The following is an 11068-nucleotide window of genomic DNA, read 5'->3' on the forward strand; positions in this document are numbered from 1 at the left end:
TGGCTTCCAAAGAAGATTCTACTGTTTAGCTAAACAAGAATCATTCGGGGAGGGATGGGTTACCACTCATGAAACTTGTTTTTCCTGTTTTCACTCGGAGTCATGTTTTTTTAGAGAAAATATCTTTTAAAATTTTTGACTAACCATACACAATAAAGTTAGATTATATTTTCTGAAAAATATTTCCTTCCGCACCAAAACACATCATTAATGTAAATGCCGGGTACAAGTAAATTTTTACCATTAAGTTTTGATGAATTCTTTAAGCAAAGGAAAAAAAAAAGGAAAAGAAAAGATGGGTGTCCATTAATGGTGTGTGTTTGGTATTAAGGAAAATGTTTTAAGTTTTTATGAAAAATAAGTGATTTGTTTACTTATTTTTTTCTGTTTGATAGTAAACAGAAAATATAATTCAAAAAATATTTATCCATAATCTACGAAAACACTGTGAGAAGCGGGGCTAGGGTGTTCGAAGTGTAAGGGTGGAATCTGTTGGAGGGTAACAAGAAAACAATTATTATGGATTGATATTTGTGGAATTTATTTTTCCTATTTTGAATAGAGAAGTCATTTTTCTAGTTTATAAGAAACTTATTTTTCTAAAGAAAATGTTCAAAAATTAAACCAACCAAAAATAAGAAAATACTTTCTGAAAAATATTTTCTCCATACCTAACACACCCTAAAATGACAGATTCATCTACACCTAATATTCATGTGACCAGAAAAAAAAAATCATTTCATAATTAATCTAATCTGTCTTTTTATTTTAGATAATAAACAGACATATAGGTGCCAAAAATCTTCCAAAATCACCAACTCAAACTCAATCAATGGCAGAACCAAAAGCTATGTTACCAGGGGTAATAGTCCTGGGCAGACCAGCAGTTTTCCAATTCTACAACTCCCAGTTATCACAAAAATTCAAGCTCCTAAAGCCATGGGAATCTTCACTCCCATTAAACCAATTCATTTCAACACATGCTCAATCCGTACAAGCCATGATTTGTTTTGTTCTCCTAAAGGTATCCGCATTTCGTCCTCCTTCCTCCGTCAATTCCCGTCACTCCGCCTTATTTTTACAACCAGCACTGGCATTGACCTCGTTGAGTGTCGCCGTTTAGGTATCTCTGTTGCTAGTGCTGCTACTGTTTTCTCAGAGGATGTTGCTGATTTTGCTGTTGGATTGTTGATTGATCTTCTTAGAAAAGTTTCTAGTGCTCATCGGTTTGTTAAGAATGGACTTTGGCCTCTTCATCGGACTACCCACTCGGTTTAAAGGTATTGGTTCATATCTACTATTTGTTGTATTTTTAGTAGATTTTTACATATGAATTTATTTTCCGTATAGATAGAAAGAAGTAGGCATATTCCGTATAAGCATATTCTGTCCGCTTAATACTTAGATAGCTCCTTAAAATTGGTAGCAAATGCCATTTGGTTATAGTTTTTTCAAAAAATATTTGTTTTTTTTGAAAATATCGAAAGTGAAAAAAGTGAAAACGGGATTTTAGGTGTTATTCAAACGCTGATTTTCAAATAAAGTGAAAAAAAAATTGGGAAAAAAGTGAATAATTCTCATGGCCAAACGGGTCCTAGTTCTTGTTCCAATTGAGCACCTAGACACGTAATAAAGAGTTCCTATTAAACACTTTCGGTTCAAATTTGAAAAACTTTTGTGTGTGTTCTCAAGTGTAAAGTTGTTAAGTTAACCACATAAAATTTGTGATCTCCTTTAAGTATACACATCAGCCTCAATTAGAATAGGCCCGAGGTTGTACGGCTTATTGAGACAAATGCATATAATTAAAGAAGGTGAAATATTTTATGTGTTTAACTATCTTTGGAATGGACGCTTGAGAACACACGCAAAAGTGTGTTTAGAATTTGAACTGAAAGTGTCAGATAGGAACACTTTATTATATGTTCAGGTGCTCAATTGGAATGAAGTTCGAGTGTCTAAATGAATTTGCTGGCAGGTTTAAGGGGTTGTCTATGTATTAAGGCCTCATTTGTTTGCACTTAATGGAGGTCTGAATCTGAATGATTCAGATCTTATACCATTAAGTGCATTTGTTTACATTAAGATCTAACAACTTATTTGGTCTGAATATGTCTTAATCATTAAGATTTTGAACAAAGTCTGAATATCATTAAGAGGTACTTTTTTTATGAATAATTTTTACCACCGGCTCCACCCTAACACCTCCACTCACTAGCAACACCACCCCAACCCCCAACCCCCAACCCCACCCCAACAACCCACCCACCATCACCACCCAAACCCCACCCCCTACCACCCCCACCCTAATAACCCACCCACCATCACCACCCACCTATCTTACCCCTAATCACCCTTCTCACCACCACGACTCACCCCACCACCACCACCACACCCCCCCAAAAAAAAAACACTCACCACCAACACCATCCTGATCCCCCCACCACCCACCTATCTTACCCCCAACTACCCCCTCACCACCACCTCACCCTATACCCACCACACCACTACCCGCCACCCCTACCCCACCTAACCCACCACCACACACTTACCCCACCCACTACCATTACAAAGCATCTCCACCATCACTAGTGAACATAAATGTTTCTTTTTTTATCAAATAATATTTTTATTTAATTAAATTTTTAGTTAGTTACTTTTTTATTTGAATTGTATATTTATTATGTTTAAATAAATATGTTCTGCACATTCAGATGTTGAAAAACAAACAATCTTAATCATTCAGTGTTCAGATCTAAAGACAACATCTTAATCATTCAGATGTACATTCAGATTCAGACGTCTTAATCTTAATGAAAATAAAGGAGGCCTAAGCCTATTCCGTCTCTCTATGGTAATGATCTAATCTGAGCTTGCATAGTCATTGAGGCAAGGTATAGTTGATTGATTGATATACTAATCTGGCTGACTTTGTCATGTATGGTATGTCATTTTATCTTCTTATTTTGTGATAGATGTTGAACTCATGGTTAAATTTATAAGTCTAATGTATATTAAATCTGAAATCCTCTGTGTGGAGATCAAGTACTTCGTCCATCCCAAAATACTTCTATGTTTTGTTTCTGGAGAGTCAAACTGCATGAACTTTGACTAACATTTTAAGGTGTACTTTTTAATGATATAGATATGAGAAGAAGTACAATTTATAGTATTTTTTGTATCTAATCCAATTTTGCTCCAAAGATTAGTCAAAATAACTCTCGAGAAGCGAAATATGACAACTATTTTTGCAACGGAGGGAGTATTTGACAAATGAATTGCGATGTGATTTCAGGAAGTGTAGCTACCTTAGCAACCCGCATTTTTTATATTAGGTAGCACTAGCAAGTAGGGTTTTCATTCCTATTCCAATTTTAAAGACCTACGAGTAAATTAGGGTTACCTCTAAGCTTAGGGAAAATTAGAAAGCAAGTGAATTTGTTGCGTGCTATCCATTTTTGTTACCTCGAAGCTTAGGGAAAAATAAGAAAGCAAGTGAATTCGTTGCATGTTGATGCATACATTCTTGTTTTGCTTTTATGTCCATAAAAAAGAACCTTTTTAAATTCATGGTTCGGAAAATCATCCTTCATAACAAGTTCTCTCAATGACTGAAAAGACCAAGTAGGTACATTAAAAATGTATTAGGTTTTGCATATCTACTTCCCCGAAGTAGGAAAGAAGATCTTATTTCCTAAAAAACACTTTTTCCTGTATAAAGACTACATATGATATTATCTCCGGAGATGGAAGGAGCAAATTGCTTTAAAGCTTTCTTTGTGCAACTAAACCTGCTCATATTTGATTCAAATCAGATAGCATAATGTATTTAGCTTCTCTTATCTGCCTACTCCTACTGTCCAATCAAAAGCTTTTTTCTCATTTAGGCTGCTCAAGGATTTTTCTCTCTTATACTTCCTTGCAACCCCTCTTCTAATCTTTGTCAAATGAAAGGCAAAAGGTAAAGAACAGCGTAGCAAGGGGCCTAAGGTTCATAGAGAAGCACCTGTTCCCCCATTTTAGTAGTACGTGACCTCCTCAATCTGTGTACTCTGTCATATGATGGCTTATAGCCTGTTTGATCAAGCTTATAATCTTCCAAAAGTACTTATTTGAAAAAAAGTGAGGTGAAAATAAGTGTTTTTGGGGAGTAGCAGAAGCAGTTTTTCAGAAGCTAAAAAAAGCAGCTTTTGCCCAAAAATACTTTTTTGAAAAGTACTTTTGAGAAAAATACAAATAGAAGCACTTTTTAAAAGTTTGGCCAAACGCTAATGACTGCTCCAAAGTGTTTTTTTAATTAATTGGCCAAACATAAACTGTTTTTCGCTAAAAGTGTTTTTTTAAAAGTACTTTTTTTAAAATAAACTGATTTTATAAGCTTGACCAAACAGGCTATCAGTTAGCTCAGAAGGACATTCACACGCACTCCTTGCAAATATAAGAAATGGTTACTGTGTGGGGCTAACTACTACATTTAAATGAGTGCAACTGATGTCCCTCATGATAACCACATATATTCCTTTCCTCTGCAATCCGTAAATGAATTATTTAGCATCACAGCAGGAACTCAGCATTTGAAGTGGGGAAAGTTTAGACACCGAGGGGACTATTGCACGGCAAAAGGTGCAGGGGAAAGTTTTGACTTTCGAGATTTTTATGAGTCAGCATCCTTCTCAGCAGTCAGAAATATTTCTTTAAAATGTTATTAATAATCAATTTTTTTTTTTTTTGAGGAAGATAATCAAATTAACAAATTGGATTATTTAATTATTTGAAGTCCAAAATTTGGGTGCCCATTTGGGAAAGCGGAGCAGCACAGATACATCTGTGAGGTGTAAGATGGTTTCTGATTTTAATTGTTTTTCATTAGAAAACTGTCAGCAGAATGCTTCCTAAGAAATCCGAGAAAAAGAAAATACCATTATGATTCTGAAACTATAGTTGTCCTCTTTTTATGTTCATTGATGCTAAGGTTGGTTTCTGCTGCATAATTTACTATGCTTTGGTCATGTCGTGTTATTCAGTGAAGAGATTACACAGTTAGAGGACCACAAAGCTGATACCAAGTCTTCAAAAATGGGTAGTACATACAATTAGAGTTCAACTTGCTAATGTTATCTCAGGCTCAGGATTTGGGGTGCTTAGACCTTTACACATCCTGAATAGAGTTCTACACAGTGGGGATTTGTTGGGTTTTTAAAAGATGGGGCAGCAAAAAAGGGTTAAAAGTATTGATTGAAATTGTCTCTCTATAATTTTATTAAGCATAGGAGAGCTTTATATAGCCAACTTGATAACAGAAAATCTGCATAAAATCTGCAGAACAATTTTAAAAAGCCTAATAAAACTCAACAACCTAATCTCTTTCTAAAGTTTTAAATTCAAATAAAGTAGACTCATCCTATAACTAATCTACCTATTATTCTAATAAGAAAATTACTGCAGTAACTAAAAGCAATATTCAACACTCCTCCTTTGCTTCAGTTTCTGCAATTTTAAAAAGTTGCTTCTCCTCAATTTCTGCTTCTGTTTTTGTGCTTGAGAATTGTTTTGAGCGTCTTTAGATTTGCACACTTCTGTGACATGAATTTTCTTCTTCTTTTTTCTTTTTCCTTTTTTGGGTTTGTGCATAAAAAGAACCCTCAATAACCTTGTTTTGTTTAAAAGTTCTTTTGAATGTTCTTCAATTTGAAGAATTGTAGGATTTGCAAAAAATTGTTGTAAGGATTTTTCTTCTATCACAACATCCCATAAATCATAGGTTTCAAAGTAGCACTTGAACTTCACTAACCAAATTTGATAGTTTTCATCAGTGAAGATTTGTTGGGCATTGATAGAGAGACTGTTGCTTGCCATGTTTGAAAATAGATTAAAATTGATATTGGTAAAAAAATCGATATTGATTGAAAATAGCCCTGTGTGTTGAAAATAAGCACGAGGTTAAAAGGTAATGGTTAAAAATGGTTCTTTAGATGAACACACAGATCCCGTAAGATCAATGAGGCTCTGATACCACTGTTGGGTTTTTAAAAGATGGGGCAGCAAAAAAGGGTTAAAAGTATTGATTGAAATTGTCTCTCTATAATTTTATTAAGTATATGAGGGCTTTAAATAGCCAACTTGATAACAGAAAATCTGCAGAACAATTTTAAAAAGCCTAATAAAACTCAACAACCTAATCTCTTTCTTAAATTTTAAATTCAAATAAAGTAGACTCATCCTATAACTAATCTACCTAGTATTCTAACAAGAAAATTACTACCTATTATTCTAATAAGAAATTTACTGATTAGTTATTGGATGAGTCTACTTTATTTGAATTTAAAATTTTAGAAAGAGATTAGGTTGTTGAGTTTTATTAGGCTTTTTAAAATTGTTCTGCAGATTTTCTGTTATCAATTTGGCTATTTAAAGCCCTCCTATGCTGAATAAAATCATAGAAAGACAATTTCAATCAATACTTTTAACCCTTTTTTGCTGCCCCATCTTTTAAAAACTCAACAGGATTGAAAGGTGACATGCATCAATTTTCCCTGGTTTGTTTTCAAGCCTCAGTTATGTGATTGCTTTCATGAGTGGACCTAAGCTGCAACGGGAACAATGCTGGGTTCTTGGGGTAGACTCTGGTACTCAAGCTCTAACTGTCTGGATAAAATCCAAATGTAGCAAAAGAGTAGCGTCAATATATGCTTGTGAATGAGGCTGTCAATAAAGATGTTATGCTGGGCTTGGGTGGCTGGGCAGTGCCAGTAATCGAGGAATTTGGGTTTAGTTCATTCCCCTTGACTGGACTTTAAGTTTGAACCACATTTGTTTCAGTAGGCTAGTATCAGTGGGCCATTATTTAATCCTTCATCATCTGGTTTCATTCACTTCTCATTATGCTTAAGATTTCAGGCCTAGCAAATTTTTTTGTGTGGATTTTGCATTACAAAAAGTGTAGTCCTGATGGTGGTTTATGATGGCAGGTGGGAGGCAGGAAAGTTGGAATTGTTGGGCTGGGAAGCATAGGCCTAAAAGTTGCAAAAAGGCTTGAAGCGTTTGGCTGGTTTATATCATACATGTCGAGGAAGAAAAAGCGTGTTTCTTACCCTTTCTATCCTGACGTTCATGAACTAGCGACCAAATGTGATGTCCTTATCATTTGTTGTGCATTGACAGATGAAACCCGCCACTTGATCAATAAGGAGGTTCTACTGACACTCGGAAAAGGAGTAATCATTAATATTGCACGGGGAGCCATAGTCAATGAGATGGAGTTGGTACAATGTTTAGAGCAGGGAGAGATTGCAGGTGCTGGCTTGGATGTTTTCGAAAATGAACCTAATGTTCCTGAAGAGCTCTTTTCATTGGACAATGTTGTGTTGTCACGGCATATTGCTTATTATACCGAGGATTCTTTTAGAGATTTATATGAACTCATATGTGGGAATCTGGAAGCTTTGTTCTTGAACAAACCTTTGTTATCTCCAGTTTAAAGATATTATTTTCAACCTTGAAATCAATATCATATTCTCATTAGCCTTGATATTTATCAGCATCTCATCCTGGATACTCTCTGCCAAAGTGGAATGCAACTCTGCCTTTTGTCCTGTTTGAGAAGAATTTCCTTAACCAACATGTTACCGGAAGCTAGTGGTGCAGGATTGTCAGAGTTGGAAAGCATATTCCATTACAAATGCAAAACCACTGTGCTATAAACAGAGAAGAAGCTATCTGATTCTCCACCACAACTCTGCAGAAAGGAAGCTATTTGTTTTATGCCATGTACTTGTAGACGTGCAAATAAATGTCGTATCTTAAATTGATAAATGAGGAGCTTTTTTCTGGGCCTTGGAATTAAGCCCGTCAACCGGTCCGGTTTAACCGGTTCAAACCGGTAACCGGAACCGGAACCGGTTAACCGTATATTTTGTACCGGTCCGATTCCAATTTTTTTGAAACCGGAACCGGTAAACCGGTGGATTTTTTTTTTTTACATTTTAGCCGTTGCGGCTTTGGGCCCAAATTGGACCGTTGGGCAACGGTCCCCAACTCTTCCCCCCAAAACCCCCCAAACTTTTTTTTTAACACTTTAACCCCTCTCCATTTCCATTTTAATCCACACCAATTCACTCTTCTCTTTCTCTCAAATCTCAATCTCTCAATTATAGTTACTTTGCAACAATTAGCCACTTTAAATTTCTCTCAAATAAATATTATAAAGTCTTATTATAGTTTCAATTATTAATTTTACAATTATAATATTGTTGGTGGAGTTGGTGATTTTACAACAATCCGAAGTAGCTTTGGTGGATTTGCAATTATAGCCGCCTTCACTTTGTTGGAAATTAGTCCGGCAATTTGGTACCTTCGTCCAACTCTATCTTTATTTTTCGCAATTTAATTTGTTGCAATTCATTTTCTTGTGATTTATTTGAGTGTGATTTAAATTAATTCTATTTAATAATGGCGAAGAGATTTAGACGTGGTGCCGGTAGTAGTGGTATTGTTAGGCGTGGGCTTAATGAGGAAACATTTGTGGAAGAAACACCTAATTTAGGTATTGATATTGGTGGAAATAATCCACTTTTAGGTCATGAGGCAATGCAACAACATTATACCGATACTTTTAATGAAATTGATGATGATGATGATGATGAAACACAACCCCCCGAAAATCCCATAGGAGATACATGTCCTGCACAATCACATACACAAGACAAACCGCCTAGAACTCGTAAGTCAACCGCTAAAATTTGGAAATTTATGACTAAGGATAGGGAAAGCCAAACAGCTAAATGTACCCTATGTGGACAAATATTTACTTTTAAGCAAAAAACTAGTAAGAATGGTGGAACGGGTACACTAAATGGTCATATGAGAAAAAAGCATATGGATGTTTGGGGAGAGCAAACGGGTTCAAATGTGGGAGGTATTCAAATGACGATAGACCCACGAACCGGTAAAATTTTTAAGTATGACAAGAAAAAAGAGCGTGTAGAAATAGCTAAAATGGTAGCTTATGATTGTTTACCATTTTCCTTTCCTTCGGGTTTGGGGTTTGTTACTTACATTCAACGTTGTTATAATCCGTTATTTGAGGGTATTCCTAGAAGTACTTGTAGAGCGGATGTTATAGATTTGTATAAAAAAATATAGATTTTATTTGCACCATGTATTTAATTCTTTAAATTGTAATGTTTCTCTTACTGCTGATTTGGGTCTTAGTCTTAACAAGTTAGATTTTTTTGCTATTACATGTCATTGGGTTGATGACAACTGAGTTATGCAAAAAAGAATTATAGCTTTTTTATACGATGAAGGAAAAGGTCGTCACGATGAAATTTTTTTAGCGGATTCAATGTCTACTATTATGAGATTTTTTAACATTTATAGAAAAACACTTTGTATTTCTTTAGATAATGCTTCTAATGATACAAAGGCGATTGGTCTTTTAAAAAGAGAACTAAACCCTCCGCTAAGAAATATTTTTCATGTAAGATGTAGTTGTCACATTTTAAACTTAATTGTTAAAGATGGTCTTACGCGTTTTGACGATTCTATTCAAAAAGTTAGAGATGCGGTTGCGTTTCTTTTTTGTAATGCTAATAGGGGAAGAATTCTAGATTTTAAGAATGCTTGTGTGGAAAATAACCTTAGACCTAGAAAAATTCAAGTAGAAATTGAGATTAGGTGGAACTACATTTACATTATGCTACAACAAGCATATGAGTTTAGGATTCCCATACAACAAGTTCACAACAAATATAATATTAATAGTGATGATTGGTTAAATTTTACGGATTGGGAAGATGTTAAGGAATGTGTTGAGCTTTTAGAATTTTTTTATAATGCAACTCTTGCTTTTTCTAGACAATTCTATCCCACGGTAACCGAAATTTTAGCCTATTTAGCAGAAATAGCTAGAGTTTTACAAGAATATAAATATAAACCCGGTTATCAAGCGACTATTTTTGATATGACAACAAAATTTAAGAAGTATTTTTTTCCCATCACAACTTTATTTATATTGGGTTCTCTTTTAAATCCTTGTTTAAAAGTGTCTTATACTAAAGCAGTGGTTGGTCAAATTTATACATTTTTAGAAATTGAAGAGGGAGTTCAACCATCTTTAGTTGAAGCCGAAACCGCTATTGATGATGAGTTTAGAAATTTTTTTACTCATTATTCTAGTTTGGAAGAACATGCTACACTCGTTGCTCCACGCCCTACTACTTATCAAAGTAGCAAAAAGGGTTTGTCGGGTTTAAAAGTTTTACATTCACATCCAACTCCTTCTTGTAATGCAAACTTTGATGAATATCACTTTTATTTGATGCAGCCAAATGTGGATATCAAGGAACTGGATGAGCTGGACGTCTTAGCATGGTGGAAGAAATACAAGGCAAGTCATCCGATACTCTCAAGAATAGCTCGAGACATCCTTACAGTTCAAGTATCAACCGTGGCTTCGGAGAGTGCATTTAGCCAGAGAAGACAACAAATTGGAGACCATAGACACTCATTATCCGGCTTTAGCTTGCAAGTACTAGTGTGCATTCGCGACTGGATTAGATCGGAGTGACGCAACCAGAACTTAGAAGCGGAGGAAGGCAAAGAGGAAGAGATTGAAGATTTGATAGCAAGTGGACCGGACCAAATGAAAGACTTTGAAGATATCTCCATGGCCGAATATGATATGGGGGAAATTAACCAAATGATTGAGAATTGGTGATTTTATTATTCTACTATTTTTTTGCAACTCATGTATTATTTGCAAGTTAAAAAAACTACAACTTGCAAATAAATGTTATCCAAGAATGAATAAAATATATGGCTCATTGAGCTTTCTTCTATTTACTTGTGTTCATATTTTTACTTATATTAAGTTAGGAATATACCTAAAATATACTAAGAATATACTTATAATATACATGATACATCTACTTAAATTAAAAACTAGAAAGTTATATACTTGAAAAATAACTAAAATATACTTATAATATATATTATACATATAACTTAAACATATATAATATGTATCTCATAATAAACTTATATATGTTTAAGTTTATATAAGTTATAT

The 11068-nt window shown here is 34.7% G+C and overlaps 1 pseudogene; it reads left to right on the plus strand.

The window, feature by feature from the left end:
* Nucleotides 1-497: 497 nt before the first annotated feature.
* Nucleotides 498-7812, plus strand: LOC132645633 (glyoxylate/hydroxypyruvate reductase HPR3-like; annotated as a pseudogene).
* Nucleotides 7813-11068: the final 3256 nt, after the last annotated feature.

Source organism: Lycium barbarum, chromosome 6 (genome assembly GCF_019175385.1).
Source record: "Lycium barbarum isolate Lr01 chromosome 6, ASM1917538v2, whole genome shotgun sequence".
Classification (NCBI taxonomy): domain Eukaryota; kingdom Viridiplantae; phylum Streptophyta; class Magnoliopsida; order Solanales; family Solanaceae; genus Lycium; species Lycium barbarum.